This window comes from Somniosus microcephalus, chromosome 9, assembly GCF_052327205.1.
Source record: "Somniosus microcephalus isolate GS21.2 chromosome 9, FLI_Smic_1.0, whole genome shotgun sequence".
NCBI lineage: Eukaryota > Metazoa > Chordata > Chondrichthyes > Squaliformes > Somniosidae > Somniosus > Somniosus microcephalus.
In genome coordinates, this window is record NC_140995.1 from 78534746 (window position 1) to 78560545 (window position 25800).

Here is a 25800-nt window from a genome sequence, read left to right on the forward strand (position 1 = left end):
TATAAAGGTTCATCGTAACTTCCTTGCTTTTGTACTCTATGGGCAGGATTTTCATTGAGCCGTGGAGGCGGGGTTGGAGGCGTGTGGGGGGTTAAAATCGCGAAAACTGGAAGGCGGGACCAACCCCGCCTCTCACCACCTTCACTGAGCGCTTCCTCAACTGAAACATATACCAGAAGCATGGGAGCCATTTATTTCCTTCCCTTCTGGGCATTAGATGAGCTCGAGCACCAGCTGCGGCGCCAGCAGAACAAGGAACAACTGCAGCACCAACAGCAGCGGCAGCAACAGGAGCGCCAGGCTGCTGCTCACCCACCTGAAGCTGCACAGGCCAGAAGGGGCCAGCGCATGGAAGCCCGTTGGCACAGAAGATACCCCCAAACAGGGTCTACAAAAACAGGGTCAGCTACCTCAACATGAGTGAGCAGCAGTGCCAAAGGCGGCTCCGACTTTCACGAGAGGTAGTGAGTGACATCTGCGCAATGCTGCAACAATACCTGCAGCCCAGAGGACCAGGCGGACAAGTCTTACCAGTGGCCGTCAAAGTCACCACCGCACTCAACTTTTTTGCCTCAGGCTCATTCCAGTGATCAGCAGCAGACATCAGCGGCATCTCCCAGGCGGCCACACAAACTTGCATCACACAGGTAACCGATGCCCTCTTTGCCATCGGGCACAATCACATCCATTTCACCAAGGATCAAGTTAGTGTCACGGCGTGAGCGGTTGGATTAGCTAATCTGGCAGGCTTTCCAAGGGTGCAGGGAGTCGTTGACTGCTCACATGTGGCCCTTAAGGCACCCCAACACATTCCAGGTATTTTTGTCAACCGCAAGGGCTTCCACTCCCTTAACATTCAGCTGGTGTGTGACCACAAGAAGGAAATTTTGCATGTTTGTGCCAAGTACCCTGGCAGTTGCCATGACTCCTTCATACTGCACCAGTCTAGTGTGCTGCCGCTATTCAGTACGCCAGACCAACTTAATGGATGGCTACTTGGAGACAAGGACTATCCCCTGAGGACGTAGCTAATGACGCCGTTGAGGAGCCCATCCAATGAAGCAGAGGAGAGCTACAACTCCAGCCACATGTCCACCAGAGCCATAATCGAGCAAACCATCGGCTTGCTGAAGATGCGCTTCAGATGCCTGGATAGATCCGTTGGAGCCCTGCAGTACTCAGCAGCCAGGGTCTCCAGAATCGTTGTGGTTTGCTGTGCACTTCACAACATGGCACAGTGTCGTGGCTTGCAGATTCCTGAGGACCAAGTGGTTCCTCACATATCCACCTCAGATGATGATGAGGAGGAGGAGGAGGTGGAGGAAGAGGAGGAGGAATGCGAAAAGGAACATCCTGCAGAGGCCCATCAACCAGCGGCAGCATTATGCGAGAACATTGCTGCCCGGGATGCAAGGCACGCACTCATCTTGGCCAGATTTGCTTAGCCTAGCCGATCAAGCACTTTTGCCTCACAGCTTCTTTCCTGAGCATCGACAATTGCCAAGACCCTACGGATTCCTAGCTATTTGACCAGCATACTGACAATTCCAAGTAATCCTAAGCCCTCAATGTGAAAGTCCCATTCGCAAAATGACACACGCCACAACTACAGCAGTAGCCATCAGATTTTTTATTAATATTATTAATCTGATGGCTTTTTCTAACAATACATCAAATTTCACCCAAGTGAATACCCTTGTGACTATTTGTGCTGTATCTTTCTCTTACGCGTGCTCCTACGTGGTGCTTCCCCTGTGGCTTCAGCAGATGTGGAGGCCCCTTGCTCACTTTCCTGCTGCTCCTGTCTCGACACCTTTGGCGGGTGTCCTCTGGCGTTGCGAGTCTGTGAGGGCTCGTCAACAGTCTGCTGCTCCTGTGGCTGTGCAGGGGTTGAGATGCCCATCACAGCTGGGTGTGGACTCTGGTGGGGCTCTGACCGAGGGCTCTGCAGTGGCATGGAAGTGTGAGCGCTTGGAGAAGAACCCCCACTTCCTTGATGTCTGCCACCAACATCCCCCTCATGGGTCAGGTCACCCTCAGCCCCTGCAAATGGCTTGAGAGCACCTTGCTGCACATCAGGGGGGCCATGGGGACCCGTATCTGCACTGGCAGCCCTACTCAGAAAGACTTCCATGAAGGTCGGGTTTCTCTGTTCAATAGATGACCATCGCTCCTCCAGAGATGTCATTCTATTCTGAACACTCACCATGTTTTCTGCACTCTGGCAACTAACCTCCTCCATGGCCGCAGCCATCCTCTCGTGTACTGTAGCCATCCTTTTGACGGAGGTTGCCATCATTTGCACGGAGGTTGCCATGGTGATGCGTTCATGCGCCAGTGACTCCTCAAAGGCTCTGCTCATGTTCGCTATGCACTCCTCCATTCGCTCCACACTTGCAGCGACCCTGGAGACAAAACCTGCCAGAGACTCATGCATCTGTTCCTGGCGTTCCAGCACCGCTGATCTTATGGATGGACCCAGAGGCAGAGGGTCGACATGCAGCTGAGCCAAGCTGGCAGAGTCCTGCACCCTCTGACTAGGACTCTCCACTGCTGTCCCTGTCTCCACAGTCTGCTGATGCTCACTTGTGAGCTGTGATACACCAGGTGACAACACTACTCTATGTCCCGAAGGTCCCACCGAGGTGTGAGTGTCTGCACTGGTGCTGGGTGCACTGAATTCTGCTGACACTGCACCTTCAGAGGTTGCAGCTTCCTCTGAGTAGTCTGGCTGCTCAGGCTGTTCCTCCTGGCTAGTGTGGGCGGCTGCTTGCGATGATCCTGTGGGGGAGTAAAGGAAAGAGTCAGAGATGTGATGCCAAGGTTACATGCACATTGCATGTTGCAGATGCTCATAAATCCATCTGTTAGAGCTTCAGAATCATTATCAGCGACTCTGCAATGTCAATGAGAGAGATGGTAAACTATTCTGTCACCAGCTTGCTGTGATGCACCCGTCTGTCCATCCCCCACTTGCGCATCTTCCTCAACTCCAACACTTTCCAGGACCGCCTCCTCCCAGGGGGTGAGGTGGGCTAGTGAGGGTGTCCCTTCTCCTGTCCTCGCTCTTTCTCTTTTATTGTGAGCTCTCTTTTCCTGCAATGAGGGAGACAAGTAGAGGTTGAGTGAGAATGAAAGAGTGAGTGCAGAGATTCCATAGCATAGATACCTAGAAGGAGACAAAGATGGAGTGAGGTGGCAAGACCAAGAGCCCTCCCTGTGTGTTGTCAGTTGTTTGCATAGCATCACAGTGATAGGGAGTGTGAGGGCTGCATAGTCGAATAGTTAGGTGAATGTGAACATAGAGAGAAAGGGAATGGGTAAGGGTGCATGGATGTCAGTGTCAAGTGGAATGTGGAGGAAGAGATCGCTAAAGCTGAGTGCTGGTGAGGAAAGGCAATGGGGATCAGATTCTGCGGGTCACTGCTAAGGAATTGACCTCCTTTGCCACCTGTATCCAATGGCTTTGGTCTGCTGGGTGTTGTGTCCGAGAGTAATAAGACACCAGACTGCAGGGGAACGGTACAACAGCGGTACTCAACGTGGCTCACTCTGGAACTGAACTGTACAGATTACTACTCAGTGCTATATACAGGTGTGGTTACTGCCGGTACTGCAGTATACATGAGCTGTAAAAAGTAGTTCCCCCCTTAAAGGTATATACATTACAATTCCTCCCCTTTTAGATTAACAGTACCATAACACTCATTTAACAATTAAATATCAAACTAATTACAATTAACACTTTTAACATACAAAGTTAGCTGAAAATAGTCCATTTATATATTCAATCTTTGGGGAGGCTTCCTGATCCTTTCTGGATAGCGCCTTTCCCGAGTGTCTCGCTCTTGGTGCGGCGGCGATTCTGGCACCCTGTCGTCGGTTGGGTCATCAGCTTCCGATGCTACTGTTTCTGGGGTAGATGCGACCTGTACGTCGGGTTCCTCACCAGGTACGTATGGGCGAGACATGGGGCTGACTTGTTCCTGTGACTCTAGGTTCTGGTCAGCATGGCGTCTCACGATATTCTCCCCAACGTCCACTGTGTACATTAGTGGGCCCTGCCGTGTGCATATCGTTCCTGGCTGCCATTTTTCTGTTCGGTAGTCGCGGGCCAAGACTGGGTGCCCTACATTGAAGCTCCTTGTTGGCTTCTCATGGATGTGCTGGAATTGCTTACTCTCAACATCTCTTCGTATGTTTGGTCTGAGCAAATCCAGGCGAGATCTTAACCTTCGGTTAAAGAACATCATGGCTGGGGCCTGGTTGGTGACTGCATGTGTCGCATTCCGGTAGGCGAACAGGAAATTGTCCACCTTATGCTGCAGCGGAATGTTGTCATTGTACATAGCCTTTATTGCCTTCTTAAAAGTTTGTATGAACCTCTCAGCCAATCCATTTGTGGCTGGATGATACGGGGCGGATGTGTAATGCCTTACCCCATTCTTCTTCATAAACCTCCGGAACTCTTCGGATACAAACTGTGGTCCGTTATCGGAGCAAATCTGTTCTGGCAAGCCATTCCTGGCAAAAATGGTCCGTAGGACTGCAGTAGTTTTCTCCGTGGTGGTGGAGGACATTTTGATGACCTCATGCCATTTCGAGTGCGCATCCACGGCTATTAAAAACATTGAGTCCATGAATGGACCAGCAAAATCAATATGCACCCATTGCCATGGAGATGAGGGCCACTCCCATGAGTATAGAGGGGCATGTGGTGGTGCATTTTGGACTTTCTGGCATCCTGAGCAGCTCTTGGTCAGGTCCTCGATTTGTTTATCGATTCCCGGCCACCACACATAAGCCCTGGCTAGGCTTTTCATTTTTACCCCTCCCAGATGACCCTCATGAAGCTCATTGAGCACTCTATCCCTTAACTTGGGTGGAATTACCACTCGGGATCCACACATCAAGGTCCCGCGGCACACTGACAGCTGTTCTCTTCTTGTCGAGAATGCTGGCAACAGTGAGTCGCCATGTGCTGGCCATCCCTTCACCGTCAAATCATATACCCGAGACAGTGTCGGGTCATTTCGGGTCTCCTGTTCTATACGAGCGTTAGTTACCGGTAGGTATTCAACTATAGTCGAATGAAATATTTCGACAGGATCCACTGCTGGTGCTTCCTCCGCAGTAGGCAGTGGCAGGCGTGATAGCCCATCAGCATTTCCATGCTGTTTTGTGCCCTTATATTCAATCTCATAGTGGTGCTCCCCTAGAAAGAGTGACCATCTTTGTAGTCATTGCGCAGTCATCACCGGAACGCCCTTCTTCGGATTAAAAATGGAGACAAGAGGCTGGTGGTCAGTCAGCAAGGTGAATTTCTGCCCATGCAGATAGTGATTGAACGTTTTCACTCCCCACACTAGGCTGAGGGCCTCCCTGTCAATCTGGGTGTAGTTACGCTCGGCTGAGGTTAGTGATCGTGACGCAAAGGCTATTGGCCTCTCTGAGCCGTCCGAGAATTTGTGCGACAGCACCGCTCCAATGCCGTAGGGTGACACATCACACGCCAACTGAATTGGTAGTGCTGGGTTGAAATGGGCCAATACCTCTTTCGATGTGATTAGTGTTTTGCTCTTCTGGAAAGCTCGTCTACATTCATCACTCCACTTCCATGGCACCCCAGTTTGCAGTAGGGTGTTCAGTGGGTGTAGTATTGTAGACAAATTTGGCAAGAACTTATGGTAGTAGTTTACCAGCCCGAGGAACGACCTCAGTTTTGACACGTTTTCCGGTGCTGGAGCCTTGACTACTGCCTCAATCTTTTCTGGGGACTTATATCCCCTCTTTATCGATAACGTGGCCACAATACGAGATCTGTTTTTTAAAAAACTCGCATTTGGGGCGGTTAGCTCGGAGCCCATATTCCTTCAATCTAGTGAGCACCTGCTCCAGGTTGGCGAGGTGATCACTGTCATTTTCGCCCGTGACCAGGATGTCGTCCAAATAACACTGGGTCCCTGGGATCCCTTGCAGGACTTGTTCCATTGCCCTTTGCCAAATAGCCGGAGCTGATGCTACCCCGAATACTAGCCGATTATATTGGTAGAGACCTTTATGGGTGTTGATTGTGAGGTATTTTTTTGATGCTTCTTCTACCTCCATTTGCAGATATGCCTGGGCCAGATCAATCTTAGTGAAGCGTTTCCCTCCAGATAGCGAGGCGAAAATATCTTCAATCCGCGGAAGTGGATATTGTACGGTGTGAATGACTGGGTTCACTGTTACCTTAAAGTCCCCACAGATGCGAACCTTCCTTGGTTCCCCAGGCGTGCTGCTCAACAACTTTTTCATCACAGGGACGATGGGTGTAGCCCACTCGCTCCAGTCTACCTTGGACAGTACTCCTGAACATTCCAAACTCTCCAGCTCTGCTTCGACGGCTGGGCGGATCGCATAAGGTACCGGTCTGGCCGTAAAAAATTTTGGGCTTGCGTTTTCTTCGATTTTAATTGTTGCTGTCATGCCTTTTAGTGTTCCGAGTCCTTGCTGGAACACTTCTTGCGCGTCGGTTAGGATCTTTAACAGTCGCCCAGGTGTGACGTCGTCATCCTTTTTGGCAGCCACAGTCAGTTCTTGTATGGAATGCCAATCCAGCTGTATTTTCCGGATCCATTCACGTCCCAGTAATGGTGGTCCTCCATCTTGCGATACATACAGGTCTAGTTTTGGTGTTTCCTTACCGTTATATATAACGGTCACCCTTATTTTTCCTTTGGGGTAGACGTTTTGCCCCGTGTACGTCTTCAAAATAATTTTTGTGTCTCTCAAGGGTATGTGTGAGAATAGCTGCTCGTAGTCCCGTCGGTTTATGACTGTTAGGGCTGATCCTGTGTCCAATTCCATTTTTACCTGGACTCCTGCTATCTTGAGAGTGACCCAAATGGTTCGGTGATCCTCCGTTTTGATCACATTATGTAGTTTCAGACAACTCAGCTCCCTGTTTTCGGAGTCGGTATCACTCTTTTGTTCATCTGAACTATTCTCCATCACCTTATGTACCTTCTTGTACTTTTCTTTTGGAGATTTCTTATTGCTGGTTTTCTTTCCCGACCTGCAGACTCGTGCTATGTGTCCTACTTTTCCACACTGCACACTTTTTCTTTGAACCAGCAATCATTGTGGTCGTGTGTTGTTCTGCCGCAGCGATAGCACTTCCCTGTTCTGTATGACATTTCGTTTGTGCCATATTCTTGCAGTCTCTGTTGTATCTCTGCAGCGCCCCGTGCTGCTGCTTCATGTGATACAGGTAGACTATCCTTTATCCGAAAACCTCGGGACCAGCCGTGTTTCGGTTTTCGGAGAATTTCGGATTTCGGAAGGTGGTTCGGCGGGGGTCCGCGGGGGGGTCGGCGGGGGTCCGCGGGGGGGTCGGCGGGGGTCGGGGCCGGTGGGGGTCCGCGGGGGGGTCCGCGGGGATCCGCGGGGGGGTCCACGGGGGGTCATGCGCACGACTTACGCTGACGCTCAGTGTAAGTCGGTGGGGTCAGGGTCGGCGGGGGTCTGCGGGGGGGTCGGCGGGGGTCGGGGCCGGCGGGGGGGTTGGCGGGGGGGGTCCGCGGGGGGTCGTGTGCACGACGTACGCTGACGCTCAGCGTAAGTCGCGGGGGTCGGGGTCGGCGGGGGTCCGCGGGGGGGTCGGCGGGGGTCGGGGCCGGCGGGGGTCTGCGGGGGGGTCGGCGGGGGTCCGCGGGGGGGTCCGCGGGGAGTCGTGCGCACGACTTACCCTTTATCCGAACTTCCGAAACCGGAACCCTCTAAAAACCGAAGGTTTTTTTGTTCAGCGTAAGTCGTGCGCACGACTTAGCTGAACGAAAAAACCTTCGGTTTTTAGAGGGTTTCGGTTTTCAGAAGTTCGGATAAAGGGTAGTCTACCTGTACCGCAATGCTGAAAGCCTTGTCCAGCGTAAGGTCCTTTTCAGATAAAAGCCGTTTCTGGGTTCCTTCACTTTGAAGCCCACACACAAACTTGTCCCTTAAGGTATCTGCCAGTCCCGTTCCAAACTGGCAGTGTTTCGATAGTTTGCGCAGTTCTGTTAAATATTCAGCATTGTTTTCATCCTTATGCTGGTTCCGTTTGTGAAACTTGAATCTTTCTGCTATCAGCAGCGGTGTGGGGTTTAAATGTTCCTGTAGTATCGTCACTCTGTCTCCAAAACTCTTTTCCACTGGCTTTGCTGGGTTTACTAGATTTCGTAATAAGCCATATGTCTTTGCACCCATTAAATTTAACAATACCGGTGCTTTCTTGTCATCTGACACCTCATTTGCCTTGCAGTATACCTCTATTCGTTTGACATATGTAGTCCAATCTTCGACTTCATTGTCAAATGCGGTGATACTGCCACTCTTCGGCATTTTGGGTGTGGTTTAAAATGGCTTAAAATGGCATCTCCCGCGCTTTCCTTCCTCCCCCGCTGCTGCCAACGCCGCTCTTGGCAGTCCTCGTGGCAATGGCGGCGCCCTGTAGGTTTCGCGCGCTTCTCCTGCGCTGCTGCCAACGCCGCTCTCGACAGTCCTTGTGGCAATGGCGGCGCCTCGCGGGTTTCTGCGCGTCTCTCTCCCTCTCCTTGACGCTGCTTGGCCCCTGAACACCGGCTGCGCCCTGTGCGCTCTGCCCTCGCTCTCTCTCCCCCGTCGACGCTGCTCGGCCCTTTGCTGTGTCGCTCGGTCGGGCTCTAGCCTGCCGCTGTCCAGGGAGGGTCTGCGCACTACCTGTTGCCAGCCCGTTTCGCTGGACCACCGCGACTGGAAAGCCAAGCGTGGCTCTCAACAGCTTCCCCCGCAATTCTCGAGTCTCTGCTGGATGACTGGGCGGTTGCCCGTGGTCGATGCCCGTGTCTCTGGCCTTGACCTCCAATCTACTGGTCTCCAGGAACGAATCCCTGGGAGGTGATGCAGAGTTGCAGGTAGGACCGAATTTGTCTCGTCGCCAATGTTGTGTCCGAGAGTAATCAGACACCAGATTGCAGGGGAACGGTACAACAGGTGTTTACTCAACGTGGCTCACTCTGGAACTGAACTGTACAGATTACTACTCAGTGCTATATATACAGGTGTGGTTACTGCCGGTACTGCAGTATACATGAGCTGTAAAAAGTAGTTCCCCCCTTAAAGGTATATACATTACACTGGGGAGGCTTCTTCCTCCCTGTAGAAGGGAAGAGCACCTCCTTATGTGCTCTAGCTCCATCAACTAATGCCTGCAGGGCCACATCTTTGAATCTGGGAGCAGACTTAGTTCTCCCATTGCTCATGGTGCCTCCAGGTCCCTCTCACACCAATTCCCAAAAGGTTGGCCGTCTGTAGAAGAAACTAAGCTTGCTGTAGACCTTAAATGCAGCAGCAATGATGATGTCATCGGAGGTGACTTTCAGACTGGAAAAACTCATTTGCCAAGGGTTCCCACACGTTGGAACTCAATTGGACAATTAACTTAAAATTGCATCATTCTCCCACATCCATTTAGATTCGGTGGATAACACGAAATGCGGAGTACATGACCCCATCCCACCCCTGAATGAAAATCCAGCCCTATGCCTCTATTTATGAAGCCCAGGACACTGTATGTATTTTAATCGCTTTCTCAACCTGCCCTGCAACCTTCAACGATTTGTGTTCAATATACCCCCAGGTCTCTCTGTTCATGCACCCCCTTTAGGATTGTATGCTTTAATTTATATTGCCTCTCCTCGTTCTTCCTACCAAAATGTATCACTTCGCACTTTTCTGCATTAAGCTTCATCTACCACGTGTCCACCCATTCCACCAGCCTGTCTATGTCCTCTTGAAGTCTATCCCTATCCTCCTCACTGTTCACTATACTTCCAAGTTTTGTCATCCGCAAATTTTGAAATTGTGCCCTGTACACCCAAGTCAAAATCATTAATAAATATCAAGAAAGGCAGTGGTCTTAGTACCGACTCCTGGGGAACCCCACTGTGTACCTTCCTCCAGTCCAAAAAACAACCGTTCATCACTACTCTCTGTTTCCTGTCACTTAGCCAATTTCGTATCCATGCTGCCACTGTCCCTTTTATTCCATGGGCTTCAACTTTGCTGGCAAACCTATTATATGGCACTTTATCAAATGCCTTTTGGAAGTCCATGTACACCACATCAACTGCATTGCCCTCATCAACCCTCTCTGTTACCTCATCAAAAATCTCAGTCAAGTTAGTTAAACATGATTTGCTTTAACAAATCCATGCTGGCTTTCCTTAATTAATCCACACTTGTCCAAGTAATTGTTAATTTTGTCCCTGATCACTGTTTCTAAAAGCTTCCTCACTACTGAGGTTAAACTGACTGGCTTGTAGTTGCTGGGTTTATCCTTACACCCTTTTTTGAACAAGGGTGTAACATTTGCAATTCTCCAGTCCTCTGGCACCAGCCCCGTATCCAAGGAGGACTGGAAGATTATGGCCAGTACCTCCGCAATTTCCACTTTTACTTCCCTCGGTATCCTAGGATGCATCCCATCTGGTCCTGGTGACTTATATACTTTAAGTACAGCCAGCCTTTCTAGTACCTTTTCTTTATCAATTTTTATCCCATCCAGTATCTCAACTACCTCCTCTTTCACTATGACTTTGGCAGCATCTTCTTCCTTGGTAAAGACAGATGCAAAGTACTCATTTAGTACCTCAGCCATGCCCTCTGCCTCCACATGACATTAAAATGGGGACCGAATTACATCTACATGCCCTGGTCCAATTATTCTCAGCTGTATAACCCTGCATCACTTGAAGATAACACTTGGTTTTGACTCCCAGTGTGCAACAACATGGAAAATTGCATCATATTTTTAAGATATGCTGCTTCAGTTTCGAAGTGAAGAGGAGGAGGACTAGCCTTATTGATTAAAGATACTCTTACAACATTAGTAAGAGAGGATACAGGTAACGGAAATCAATCAGCTGAGACTATGGCTAGAATTGAGGAATAAGAGAGGACTTAAAACTGTAATGGGAGTTGTCTACAGGCCTCCTGAGAGCAGCAATGAAGTGGCAGAATGTATTCATTCAGAGATTATAGAGAGGCTTGTAGCAAAAGTTCTTTTAATTCAAGACTTTAATTTTGATATGGATTGGGAAGTGAAGAGTCATAGAGTCATAGGGCTCGATTTTGCCAGGCCCGAGGAGGCGGGATTGGAGGTGTGTGAGGTGGTAAAATCGCAAAAAATGGCGGAAGGGCCCGATCCTGCCTCCATCCCGCCTCCGAGCAATTTTCCCAAATGCATGTTTTCTGACCCCATTTCCATCGCACCTCCAAGAGGCGGGATAGGCCCTTAAGGCCCTTAACAACCAGTTAATTGCCTCTATAATCCCATTTTGAGAGGCCTTTCTGATTTTACCACTTTTCCCACATCCTGCACACCTCCTCTGGAACACGCCAGTGAATGCTGGCGGCTTCACAAGTGGACTGCTTACTAACAGCTGCAGCTCCACCATTAAAAAGGAGTTTTCAGCAATCATCATTTGCAGGTGGCAGAACTTTGTTGTCTCAGGTCTGGGGGCACTTTTAGCAGGCATACCCATTGATGTGGAATTTTGCAGCCTGACACCCAACTCCAGTGTGAACTCCTGGGAAACCCCTCTCGCCACCTTGACTGAGTGCTTCCTCAACTGAGGCATATACCAGAAGCATGGGAACCATTTATTTCCTTTCCTCCTGGACATCAGATTTGGACGAAGACCAGCTGTGGCAGCAGCAGAACCATGAACAACAGCACCACCAACAGCAGCAGCAACAGCAGGAGCGCCAAGTTGCTGCTCACCCACCTGAAGCTGCACAGGCCAGAAGGCGCCAGCGCGCGACCACATTGCTGCCTGGGATGCAAGGGATACACTCACCTTGGCCAGATTTGCTTAGCCTGCACAATCAAACACTTTTGCCTCGCACCTTCTTATCAGACCATCGACAATGGCCAAGAAGCTGCGGATTACGATCACCTTGATCACCATACTGACAATTGCAAGTTGCCCTAAGCCCTCAATGTGGAAGTCCCATTAGCAAAATGACACACGTCACAACTGCAACAGTTTGCCATCAGAATATTTTATGACAATAAGCAACTGATGGCTTTTCAAAATTAAACACAACATTATACCCAAGTGACAACCCTTGTGAATACTTGTGCATTATCTTCCTCTTACGTGTGCTCCTACATGGTGCTTCCCCTGTGGCTTCAGCAGATGTGGAGGCCCCTTGATCACTTTCTTGCTGCTCCTGTCTCAACACCTTTGGCGGGCATCCTCTGGGGTTGCAAACCTGTGAGGGCTCGGAAACAGTCTGCTGCTCCTGCAGCTGTGCAGGGGTTGAGACGCTGATCTCAGTTGGGTGGGGACTCTGGTGGGGCTCTGACCGAGGGCTCTGCAGTGGCATGGTCATGTGAGCGCTTGGAGGGGAGCCCCCACTTCCTTGTTGTATGCCACCAACATCCCTCTCATGGGTCAGGCCCACTTCAGCGCTAGCAAGTGGCTGGACAGCACCTTGCTGCACTGCAGGGGGGCCATGAGGACCCGTTTCTGCACTGGAAGTCCTACTCCAGAGGACTTGCTTGAAGGTTTGGTTTGTTTGCTCAATAGTCGACCATCGATCCTCCAGAGATGTCAGTCTATTCTGAACAATGACCATGTTTTCACAACCCTAGTGACTAAGCTCCTCCATGGACGTAGCCATCCTCTCCTCTACCGTTGCCACCCTCTCCTCTACGGTAGCCAGCCTTACCATGAAGGTAGCCATCCTTTCCAAGGAGGTTGCGATCCTTTCCCTGGTGATGCGTTCATGCGCCAACCTCTCCACAAAGGCTCTGCTCATGTTATCGATTGACTCCTCCATTCGCTCCACACTCGCAGCGACCCTGCAGACAAAACCTGCCGGAGTCTCCTGCACCTGTTCCTGGAAACATAGAAACATAGAAGATAGGAGCAGGAGTAGGCCATTCAGCCACTTGAACCTGCTCCGCCATTCAATGAGATCATGGCTGATCATCCAAATTCAGTACCCTGTTCCTGCCTTCTCTCCATATCCCCTGATCCCTTTAGCCTTAAGAAATATATCCAACTACTTCTTGAACATATTTAATGAATTGGCCTCTACTGCCTTCTTTGGTAGATAATTCCACAGGTTCACCACTCTCTGGGCGAAGAGGTTCCTCCTCATCTCTGTCTTAAATGGATTACCACTTATCCTTAGACTGTGACCACTGGTTCTGGACTCCCCGACCATCGGGAACATCCTTCCAGCATCTAGTCTGTCTAGTCCTGTTACAATTTTATAAGTTTTGATGAGATTCCTTCTCATTCTTCTAAACTCTAGTGAATATAAGCCCAATCGACCCAATCTCTCCTCATACGTCATTAATGCCATCCCAGGTATCAGCCTGGTGAATCTTCACTGCACTCCTTCCATGGCAAGAACATCCTTCCTCAGATAAGGCGACCAAAACTGCACACAATACTCAAGATGTGGTCTCACCAAGGCCCTGTACAACTGCAGCAAGACATCCTTGTTCCTGTACTCAAACCCTCTCGCTACGAAGGCCAACATACCATTCGCCTTCTTAACTGCCTGCTGCACCTGCATACTTACTTTCAGCGACTGGTGCACAAGGACACCCAGGTCTCGTTGCACTTCCCCTTCTCCCAATCCATTGCCATTCAGATAATAATCTGCCTTCCTGTTTTTGACACCAAAGTGGATAACCTCGCATTTATCCACGTTATATTGCATCTGCCATGCTTCTGCCCAATCACCCAACCTGTTCAAATCATACTGGAGTATCTCAGCATCCTCCTCACAGCACACACGCCCACCCAGCTTTGTGTCGTCTGCAAACTTGGAGATATTACATCTAGTTCCCTCGTCCAGATCATTAATATATATTATGAATAGCTGGGGTCCAAGGACTGATCCCTGCAGTACCCCACTAGTCCCTGCCTGCCACTCGGTAAAAGACCCGTTTATTCCAACTCTTTGCTTTCTGTCTGCCAACCAGTTCTCTATCCAAGTCAATACCTTGCCCCAATCCCATGTGCCTTAACTTTACACGCTAATCTCCTATCCAGGACCTTATCGAAAGCCTTTTGAAAATCCAAATACACCACATCCACTGGTTCTCCCTTATCTATTTTACCAGCTACATCCTCAAAAAATTCCAGTAGATTAGCCAAGCAGGATTTACCTTTTGTAAATCCATGTTGACTTTGTCCGATCTGGTCACTTTTTTCCAAGTGCTCTGCTATTACATCCTTTATAATGGACTCTAGCATTTTCCCCACTACCGATGTCAGGCTTACCGGTCTGTAATTCCCCGTTTTCTCTCTACCACCCTTTTTGAACAGTGGGGTAATATTAGCTACCCGCCAATCCATGGGTACTGTTCCAGAGTCTATCGAATTTTGGAAGATGACCAGCAATGCATTTCTAGGGCCAGTTCCAGCACCTCTCTCCTTCTGGATGGACCCGAAGGCACAGGGTCGACATGCAGCGGAGCCGAGCTGGGGGCGTCCTCTCCATTGTGACGAGGACTCTCCACTGCTGTCCCTGTCTCCACCATCTGCTGATGCTCACTTGTGAGCTGTGGTACACCAGGTGACAGCTCTACTCTATGTCCCGAAGGTCCCACCGAGGTGTGAGTGTCTATGCTGGTGCAGGGTGTGCTCAATTCTGCTGATGGAGCGTCCTCAGAGGTTACAGCTTCCTCTGAGGAGTCTGGAAGCTCAGGCTATTCCTCCTGGACAGTGGGGACGGGGGCTCTCGATGGTCCTGTCGGGAAGTAAAGGAAAGAGTTGGAGATGTGAGGTAAAGGTTGAATGCACATTGAATTGTGCAGATGATCATAAGTTAATCTGTTAGAGCATCAGAATCATTATCAGTCACTAATGCAATGTCAATGAGAGAGATGCCAAACTATTCTGTCACCAGTTTGCTGTGATGCGCCCGCCTGTCCGTCCCCCACTTGGGAATCCTCCTCGTTCCCGTCAACTTCCAGGGCCGCCTCCTCTGAGGTGGTGATCTGGGCTACTGAGGGTGGCCCTCCTCCTGTCCTCGCTCTTTCCCTCTTATTGTGGGCTCTCTTTTCCTGCAATGAGGGACACAAGTGGAGTTTGAGTGAGAATGAAGGCGTGAGTGTAGAGAATCCATAGCATAGAAGCTTAGAAGGAGACATTGCGTCACAGTGATAGGAAGTGTGAGGGCTGCATTGTCGAATAGTTATGTGAATGTGACCATAGAGAGAGAGGGAATGGGTAAGGGAGCAGGGATGTCAGAGTCAAGTGGGATGTGGAGGAAGAGGTTGGCAAAGCAGAGTGCTGGTGAGGAGAGGTGATGGGGATGAGATTGAGGGTGATGAGAAAGTCATACTCACTTTTCCTGTGCGGAGAAGGTCATGAAACCTCCTCCTGCACTGCAGACAGGTTCTGCGGCACATAGAGATGGCATTGACCTCCTGGGCCACTTGCAGCCACACAGCTTTAGTCTGTTGTGGTGGCTTTTTCTCCCTGAGAAAGGGAAGAGCACTTCCTTATTAGATCTTGCTCTGTGCATCAGAGCTTGGAGGGAGGGCTCATCAAATCGAGGTGCACACTTTTGCTTGCTGGTGGACATGGTCGGTAAATGAAGTCTTTCATACAATGTCCAAAGCGTTTCCAGTCTCCAGAAGAAGCAAGGCTGCTTGCAGGCCTTAAATCCAGCAGCACTGATGACGTCATCGGAGGCGACTTTCAGGATGGAAAGACTAATTGGGCCAGGGGTTCCCACACGCTGAAAATCATGTGCCCAATTAGGGGAAAATCGCACTTTTTTCCCACTTCACATCGGAGTCGGAGTCGAGTTTTACAGCACAGAAAGAGGCCCTTCGGCAAAATCATGTCCACGCTGGCCATCAAGCCCTGTCTATTCTAATCCCATTTTCCAGCACTTGGTCCGTAGCCTTGTATGCTATGGCATTTCAAGTGCTCATCTAAATTCTTCTTGAATGTTGTGAGGGTTCCTGCCTCTACCACCCTTTCCGGCAGTGAGTTCCAGATTCCAACCACCCTCTGGGTGAAAATGTTTTTCCTCAAATCCCCTCTAAACCTCCTGCCCCTTACCTTGAAACTATGCCCCCTGGTTATTGACCCCTCTACTAAGGGGAAAAGTTCCTTTCTATCTACCCTATCTATGCCCCTCATAATTTTGTACACCACAATCACGTCCCCCTTCAGCCTTCTCTGCTCTAAGGAAAACAACCCCAGCCTGTCCAGTCTCTCTTCATAGCTGAAGCGCTCCAGCCCAGGTAACATCCTGGTGAATCTCCTCTGCACCCTCTCCAATGCAATCACATCCTTCCTATAGTGTGGCGACTAGAACTGCACACAGTATTCCAGCTGTGGCCTAACTAGCGTTTTGAACAGCTCCATCATAACCTCCCTGCTCTGAAGAGCAGCACAATTAGAAAGGCAGTGGATTTCTTGAGTGTATTCAAGATAGTTTTCTAGAGCAATATGTTTTAGAACCAAGATGAGGGCAGGCCATACTAGATTTAATAATGTGTAATGAGCCGGACTTAGTTAATAATCTAATTGCAAGGGAACATTTATCTAACAACTAGCTGGGGGAGCCCGGCTTTGCCAGGGCTGTTTTGGGCCGGGCGGTTTAAATCAAGTGCCAGGCTTTGGGGCCTCTCTGTGTCCCTCTGTGAATCTGCTGCCGGGCAACATTTTAAATCGAGTCCCAGGCTTTTGGGCCCTGTCTGTGTCCCTCTCTCAATCTGCTGCCGGGCAACATTTCTACCTTTTAATACCTTGAAAGATGAAAGTGAAAGTACTTATAAAACGTTTTTGGTAAATCTTATGTTATTTTTAAAAGAGATACTAACTTTTTCAAAGCTGGATGATCAAAGTAGTTTGAGCTGGAAGCAGTGAAACAATGGCTGCCACATCCCTGAGATGAAAACGATTAGTCCCGCCCACACACACACACTGATTGGCCAACCATCAGGGGACTGTACTGTAGGATTGGTCAATCGTGACGGCACAGGATTGGTCGAACCTTGATGTCAGTCAATCAATGCTAAGTAGCAGATAATGAGTTTAATTTTGAAGATTTTTTGCATAAGGCGCGAACAATTTTCGTCCGACCGAAAGGAAAATACACTTACGACCGTCCCAGAAGTGTAAGCTTTCTTCGGAGGTAACGCGCACATAGGTACGCTCTATAACTTTCGAGCGCATAGCCGGACAGACGCACACCCGAGGACAGACAGACAGATAGACAGACAGATCGACTCGTTTATATATATATATAGATAGATTAGCTGGAGTGCCCGGCGGTACCGAGGCTTTTTCGAGGGCATGTTGTTGGAAGAGAGAGCGACTCGGGGGGAAGAGAGAGAGCGACTGGGGGGGAAGAGAGAGAGAGCGACTGGGGGGGAAGAGAGAGAGAGCGACTGGGGGGAAAGAGAGAGAGAGCGACTGGGGGGGAACTGGGGGGGAAGAGAGAGAGCGACTGGGGGGGAAGAGAGAGCGACTGGGGGGGAAGAGAGAGAGTGACTGGGGGGGAAGAGAGAGAGTGACTGGGGGAAGAGAGCGACTGGGGGGAAGAGAGAGAGCGACTGGGGGGAAGAGAGAGAGTGACGGGGGAAGAGGGGGGAAAGAGGTGGGGAAAGAGGGGGGAAGGGGAGGGGGGAAGGGGAGGGGGGAAAGAGGGGGGAAGGGGAGGGGGGAAGAGGGGGGAAGGGGAGGGGGGAAAGTGGGGGGAAGGGGAGGGGGGAAGAAGGGGAGGGGGGGAAGGGCAGGGGGGGAAGAAGGGGAGGGGAGGGGGGAAGTGGAGGGGGGAAGGGGATGGGGAAGGGGAGGGGGGAAGGGGAGGGAAGGGGAGGGGGGAAGGGGAGGGGAGGAGGGGGAGGGGAGGGAAGGGGAGGGGGTGGAGGGGAGGAGGGGGAGGAGGGAGGAGGGGGAGGGGGAGGGAAGGGGAGGGGGGAAGGGGAGGGGGAAGGGAAGGGGAGGGGGGAAGGGGAGGGGAGGGGAAAGGGAAGGGGAGGGGGAAGGGGGGAGGGGGGAGGGGGAGGGGAGGAAGGGGAAGGGGAGGGGGGAAGGGGGGAGGGGGGAAGGGGGGAAGGGGGGAGGGGGGAAGGGAAGGGGGGAAGGGAAGGGGAAGGGGAGGGGGGGAAGGGAAGGGGCGGGGGGAGGGGGGAAGGGGAGGGGGGAAGGGGAAGTGGGGGGGAAGGGAAGGGGAGGGGGGAAGGGGAGGGGGGAAGGGGAGGGGGAAGAGGTGGGAAGAGGGGGGAAGGGGAGGGGGAAGAGGGGGGAAGGGGAGGGGGAAGAGGGGGGGAAGGAGAGGGGGGAAGAGGGGGGAGGGGAGGAGGGGGGGAGGAGGGGGGGAGGAGGGGGCAAGGGGAGGGGGGAAGGGGAGGGGAGGAGGGGGCGGGGAAGGGGTTAAAGGGGGGAGGGGAGGGGAGGGGGGAAGGGGGGCAGGGAGGGGGGAGGGGGGGCAGGGAGGGGGGGAAGGGGGGGAGGGGAGGGCAGGGGGGAAGGGGGAGGGGAGGGGGTGGGGAGGGGAGGGGAGGGAGGGGAGGGGAGGGGGGAAGGGGAAGGGAGGGGAGGGGGAGAGGGGAGGGGGGAGGGGGGAGGGGGGAGGGGAGGGGGGAGGGGGAGGGAAGGGGGGAGAGGGGGGGAGGGGAGGGGAGGGGGGGAAGGGGGGAAGGGGAGGGGGATGGGGGAGAGTCCCCGAGCCCCCTGATCTCCGCCCCCCCAATCACCCGAGCCCCGCCCCCACGATCTCCCGAGCCCCGCCCCCCTGAGCCCCGCCCCCCCGATCTCCTGAGCCCCGCCCCCCCAATCTCCCGAGCCCTGCCCCCCCGATCTCCGGAGCCCCGCCCCCCCGGATCTCCGGAGCCCCGCCCCCCCGAGGCTCGACCCCCCCGATCTCCCGAGGCTCGCCCCCCCCCAACCAAGCACCGAACTCCGGAGGCCCGATCTCCTGAGCACCAGCCCCCTGCCCTCCCGCTCTCCGGAGCCCCGCCCTCCCGAGCTGGCTTCAAGTCCCGCCCAAGGTCCGCACTCCCGAGAGCCCCTCCCCCCCCGCCAGAGCCGAGCGGGGAACAGAGAGAGACGCCGCGTCTCAGCTGCTCCTGCTGCGCGCGCACCTTCCCGCTCACCAAGCCCCGCCCGAGAGCTCCTGCTGCGCGCGCACCTTCCCGCTCACCAAGCCCCGCCCGAGATCCGCACTCCCGACAGCCCCGCCCCCCCGCCCGAGCCGAGCGGGGAACAGAGAGAGACGCCGCATCTCAGCTGCTCCTGCTGCGCGTGCACCTTCCCGCTCACCAAGACCCACCCGAGATCCGCACTCCCGAGAGCCCCGCCCCCCCCGCCCGAGCCGAGCGGGGAACAGGGAGAGACGCCGCATCTCAGCTGCTCCTGCTGCACGCGCACCCTGACCCTCGTGACCCTCGTGGCTGAAATCCGTTGCCCCGGGTAACGTGACACCGGGGGGTGAGGAGCTTAGCAGAAGCCGTGGGACAATTACCTAGCTGGGGCCTGGCTGGGCAAGAAAGGCCCAGGCTTTGAGGCCTAACAAAAACGGGGAAAGGTAGGAAAAAGAATCTTCAGGTTAGAGAAAATATTTACAAATGAATGAAGTTTTTTTTAAAACAATTTAATAAAAGCAATTTTTTTTTGCTGGAAATGTATATTTGAAAAGAAAGACGCAGAAAGCAGGAAAAAGAATGGAAGCAAGATGGCGGCTACTCACCTCGGTTCAGAACGATAAGGCCCGCCCACACACGCACCGATTGGTCGACCGTCAGGTCACCAAAGCGTAGGATTGGTCAATCGTCCCGTCACTCGACCGTAGGAGGGCCCGGCCGCACGCGCCAGCAACCCGGCGTACGATTGGTCGACCTCGAGGTCACTCTGTCGCTAATGAGCGGATAATGAGATGCTAATGAGCGGAATGTTGAAGGTTTTTCGGATACCGCGGGCGCGATTTTCGTCCGGCCGAAACGTAAATACGCTTACCAGGGTTTCGGAAAGGTAAGCTTTCTTTTGACGTAACGCACGCATAGGTACGCTCTGTAACTTTCGAGCGCATAGCCGGACAGACGCACACCCGAGGACAGACAGACAGACAGAAGGACAGACAGAAGGACAGACAGATGGACAGACAGACAGACAGAAAGAACGATCCGTTTATATATATAGATGATTATCATAATATGATCGAATTCAATGTTAGCTTTGAAAAGGAGAAACTTAACACAGTTACTAAGGCTGGGATTATGTTCACCTCGGCGGGTCCATGGTGGGTGACGTCGGTGGTGGGTACCGACCCTGCTGTTGGCTCCATCCCACTCTAGAAAATGAATTTCCTTTGATAGGGCTTGTTAAGCCTGCCCAGCGCGTTTCCCAGCTTGTTAGAGGAAACAGGTCTGGTGACATCATTTGATCACGTGTCATCAGCCGGTTTCCTTAAAGGGACCATGTCCAAATTTATTTTGACATTTGTGCTGTCCGTGTTCTACAGCATTGAGGTGCTGCAAACACTGACAAGCACTGCACAGAGGAGCACGGCTGCACTCAGGTTCTCCCATGACTCCCTCCAGGGAGTCATAGCATGCAGGGATGTCCTCTTCCCTTCCCATGAGCAGAAGAGACCTCCCCAGGAAATCAACACAGTATGGTTGCACATTGCACTGGAGCGCACAAGCAGGGATGTGGTCAGGAGGACCTGGGTGCAGCGGTGCAAACCTTTCAACAATCTCAATAGATCAAGAAACATTACTGCAAAGCCACACTCAACCTCATCTTGCTGTCTCACTCATCACATCCCCATCACTCTGCCTTCCCTACCCTACTCCTGCACACCCTTACTCACACCAACTTACCTTGCACCTCCACCCATCCCTCTCTACCTACATTATCACATCCCCATCTCACGAGCCACCCCTCACACTCACCCTCATCCTAGTCCAATCATACCAACTAACAACACACAAGGGTAGGCACTTGGGTGTTTTAGCCAATGTTCATGTAAATTTTCTGTTAATGTGGTGTCAAACTTTGAAACCTTTATTTTCAACACTTTGGATTCTTGGACAGATTTGCATGCACCTTTAGAAGTGGCTTAGTGAGTTGCAGTGAATGGTGAGACATAACGGTACCCCCTGCAATGGTCATGCGTGTGAAAGAAATGGCTTGGTCATTGTATGGATGCTTTATGGTGCTGGTGTGTGGTGGTGCCAACCTGGTGCATCATGTGGCAGCCAGGGTGTACACCATCAAGTGAAGTAAATCTGGCCATGGTGAGGCCATCCCTGGCCTCCCGGGCAGCAATGTGATTGGGTGCTGATGCCCTGTGTCCTATGCAGCATCAGTTGACTGCGGAGAAGGTTGGTATTTTGTTGGTGCTGCTGGTGTTGGACTGATCATGGTGGGATTCTGAGGACCAAGGTGAGCGAGTATAAAGAGCACCCATGCTTACGGAATAGATGGCAGGTGAGGTAGAGATGACTGAAGCGATCTGTCAATGGTGAGAGAGGTAATGAGGTCAGACTGGATGGAGACTTGTGTAAAGACTTGCAGCATTCTGAATCTGTTGAACAGCTTGTGGCTGAGGGGAGCTATCTCTGTAAGGTGGGAGCTTTTACTTTACATTTGAAGCTGTCAACTCATCAACTGATCCAATAAACTCTCACCTCAGCTTGACAGATGTGGTCCACGACTAGCGTGGATCTCATGGGTGAGCTGTCAAATGCAAAAGGTGTTGTGTATGTAACCTGTTCCACCTTAAGAGAGCTTAAGCCTGTTCCACCTTAAGAGATGTACTACTTTCTCAGGCTGCTGTAGACGTAATACCGGGGGTGAACACACCGGTATGTAAGCACTGTGCAGTAATCTTGTATTCAGTGTAGTCCCTACCTCCAACCAGTAAAGACCTGTTTTATTGTTACTGATTAAGTCTGAGTATTAATTACTTGAACAACTCACAGACTTAACACTGGCGACGAATCAGGTTCTTACCCTGCTGCAGTTATTCCACAGCGGTTGAAGAGAGGTTTCAAACCTCACCACTCACCACCCCACTGGAAGCGACAGGCATTAGGACCCTGAAGCCTCCATCAGCTTGTGAACCGGAGTAGAAGACAGGACTGGGGAAGAGAGAGGTACAGGGCGATAGCGATCGGCAGATAAGGGCCGGGCCGCTTTGAAGTGAGGGGCGCAGCCGGGCCATCGATCGCAACCACCGATAAGGGCCGCACTCGAGCTGAAAGGCGCAGCGTCGGCAGACACTGAAGGCGCGAGAGCCGCGGTGAAAAGCGTGGGCCATCGATCGCGGCGGAGATAAGGGCCGCACTCGGGGCTGAAGGGAGACGGCGTCGGGGGACGGGTGAAGACCGCCAAGCGCGGGAAAACCGCCATTTTGTGGGAGGAGGACGACGGCAAGAGCGGGAAGCCGCCATCTTGGATAGCAGTAAAAAAAAAATCTGAGAAATTGCAAATCTGATAAAGTACTACAATGCCTAAACACGGGAATATTAGCAACTTTGATAGTGACATCGAAGATTGGGCCATATATGTTGAAAGAGTAAAAAATTATTGTAAGGCCAATAAAATTCGTGACTAAGATAAAGCTCTAACATTATTAAATTTAATGGGTGCGAAGACATACGGGCAATTGAAACACCTGTTATCACCAGATGAACCGGCGGATAAGACGTTCGATGAGATTGTTACTGTCCTGAAAGATCATCTAAACCCCACGCCGCTGATGCTAGCGGAACGATTTAAATTTTACGACAGAAGGCAGCTACAGCATGAAAGCAATGCTGAATATTTGCTGGAATTGCGTAAATTAGCGAAATATTGCCAGTTTGGAACGGGACTGACAGATGCACTATGAGACAAATTTGTGTGTGGTTTATTTAAACAGGATACACAAAAGCGACTGCTCGAGGAGAATGAGCTGACGCTTGAGAAGGCGGTCACTATGGCAGCAGCACACGAAGCCGCAGCGAGAGGCACGGCAGTAATGCAGCTACGGTCACCAGAGCTCAGTGCACACAAATTGGGTGTGAGTTCTGTTAAATGTTATCGTTGTGGAAAGACAACGCATGATCAGAACCAGTGTTGGTTTAAAAACCAAGAATGCAGAACATGTGGTAAGCTTGGACATATAGCTAGAGTATGCAGGTCAGGGAAGAAGACCAGCAACAAGAAGTCACCGCAAGGGAAATACGCAAAGGTACACAAGGTGGCCGAACAGGAGTCCGATTCAGACGCTAGCAGTAATGAACTGGCTGGCTTAAGCAGTATTGAACTGGCTAGCTTAAGGGTACTCAACGTTGGTAAGGGTGCAGACCTCCAGACAATTTGGGTTACTCTTCAGATAGAAGGAGTCCAAGTAAAAATGGAATTGGACACTGGATCGGCATTGTCAGTCATGAATAAGAAAGATTACAGAAGGTTATTCCAACATATTCCCCTACAGGATACGGAGATTATATTGACAACCTACACGGGGCAGAGAGTGTACCCCATCGGGACAATAAAGGTTGCAGTGGCCAACAAGGGCGAAGGAAGTCAAATAGTGGACTTATATGTGCTACCGGAGGGAGGTCCACCACTACTAGGCCGGGAGTGGTTTAGAAACATAAACATGGACTGGCATTCGCTAAAAGCCATAAAGAGTGAGAACTCGGTGCAGATAATCAGCCCAGACTCTAGAACTGATGATGGTAAGACCAACCCATGTGCAAAAGACAAAGTTTCAGCACAGAATTCCACTGAGCAACAACAACATAGTTTAACAGAGAATTCTGAGTCTGTCAAGTCTACTGATATGCACATTTTTGAGGGACACTGGGCTCGAACTCAACTCCATTTCAAACTACAACAGCAATTAGAACAAATGATTCGCCGTTTTGAGCAAGAGATGAATGAAATAAAAAAGTTCTTTGTTACAGAGTGGGAGAATCTGGAAAGGCAACAGAAGCAACTGATGGAGAAAATGGAGCAGGAGCACACCAACCATCTGCGCGAGGAGGCCGAACGAATCAAAGCTGATTCAGGTTCTGAAGGTGCGTGCCATAATCTGGTGTCAGAAGAGTTAACGGTCAGCCAACTCCTTCATATGCTGAGGGACAAGACTCTGAAATGGGAAAAACTTGAACACGAGCTGCGATCTTCAAAGGAAAAGGGTTCGGAGCTCTCAAAAGTCATTGAGATGGCTGATGTGACGACACAGACTGAAACGACTGCAACAGAGCAGCCATTGGATGCCAAAAGTACGCTGACTCACGTCAATGTAGAACAACAGACCGCTGAAACAGCTGCTCCGGTAGAGGGATTGCATAGTCCGATCAATCAATCTCCAAAGGAAGTTGAAGTATTAAAATCACAAATGAGGTCACTAGTAAACGACTTGCTGAAAGCCCAGAAAAAGCTGGATGCAGAGGTACACATGAAGAAGTCTCTTCAGGAAAGATGTCTGGATTTGGAACAAGAGCTGGCTAACGTCCAGCTGGGTATGGAGGAAATAGACGACCCTCTCACTGGTCTAGCTCAGGACGACACCGAATATTACCATGACCTGGTGGACGACACCGAATATTACGATGTCCTGTCCTGCCCAGCTTGTAACTTCGACTCCCAAAGTGCAGAAATCATGGAGGAGCACCAAAAGCTGGCTCTACGACGGAAACAGGAGGAAGAGAAGGAGGAACTGCGCATGCAGCTGGCAGCTGTGGCAGCTGACAATGGAGCCCAGAGAGTCTCCAAGAAGCAGAAAAGGAAAAGTAAAAACAGAAGATGACCCATCTGAACCATTATCACCTCTACCAGATCACACACGTGGTCCCTCCGAACGGAGCCAAATCAGTTCGGAAGTTCAAGCTGTTAAATCCATGAAAGGACTATTGAATGAGTAACGTGAACCGACTACACCACAGAGATTGAATCTGTGAACTGTTTTCCGCAGAGACTGAATCTGTGATATGTTACGTTAAACATGAAGTTATATATGTATATATGTTATTACGTTATGTTAAATGGGGGGATGACTATAAAGCTAAGAAGGGAGGAGTGTTGTGTATGTAACCTGTTCCACCTTAAGAGAGCTTAAGCCTGTTCCACCTTAAGAGATGTACTACTTTCTCAGGCTGCTGTAGACGTAATACCGGGGGTGAACACACCGGTATATAAGCACTGTGCAGTAATCTTGTATTCAGTGTAGTCCCTACCTCCAACCAGTAAAGACCTGTTTTATTGTTACTGATTAAGTCTGAGTATTAATTACTTGAACAACTCACAGACTTAACAAAAGGTAAGCTGAAAATCAATCTTAAGTGGCTCTAAACAAGCCACTAATTACCTGAATTGGGTCACCCGCCGCTGCCTGTTGGGTCTGCTCAGCGCTGACAGACCCGACATCAGGAAAGGCGTGTGGGAGTAAGTTGACACCGGGTTCCCGACCCGCTGTCAAAAATATCAAATTTCCCATCCAACACACTGCCCGCTGACCCCCCAGAAAATTCTGGCCTAAGATTCTAGATTTTGGTAAGCAAACTTTGATGGGATGAAAAAAAGACTGACGACAGCAAACTGATCAAATCTGTTGTCAGGTAAATCTAGAGATGAACAGCGGGAGGTGTTCAAAAAATGATTTCGCTTAATACAGGATCAATATATACCCCTAAGGGGAAAGAACTCTGCTTACCAAATAAAACTGCCAAGGTCGACAAAAGAGGTGAGAGGTAACATAAAACTAAATCTTTAGAGGAGGACAGAAAATGCAGGGGTGCAATTAAAAAGGATA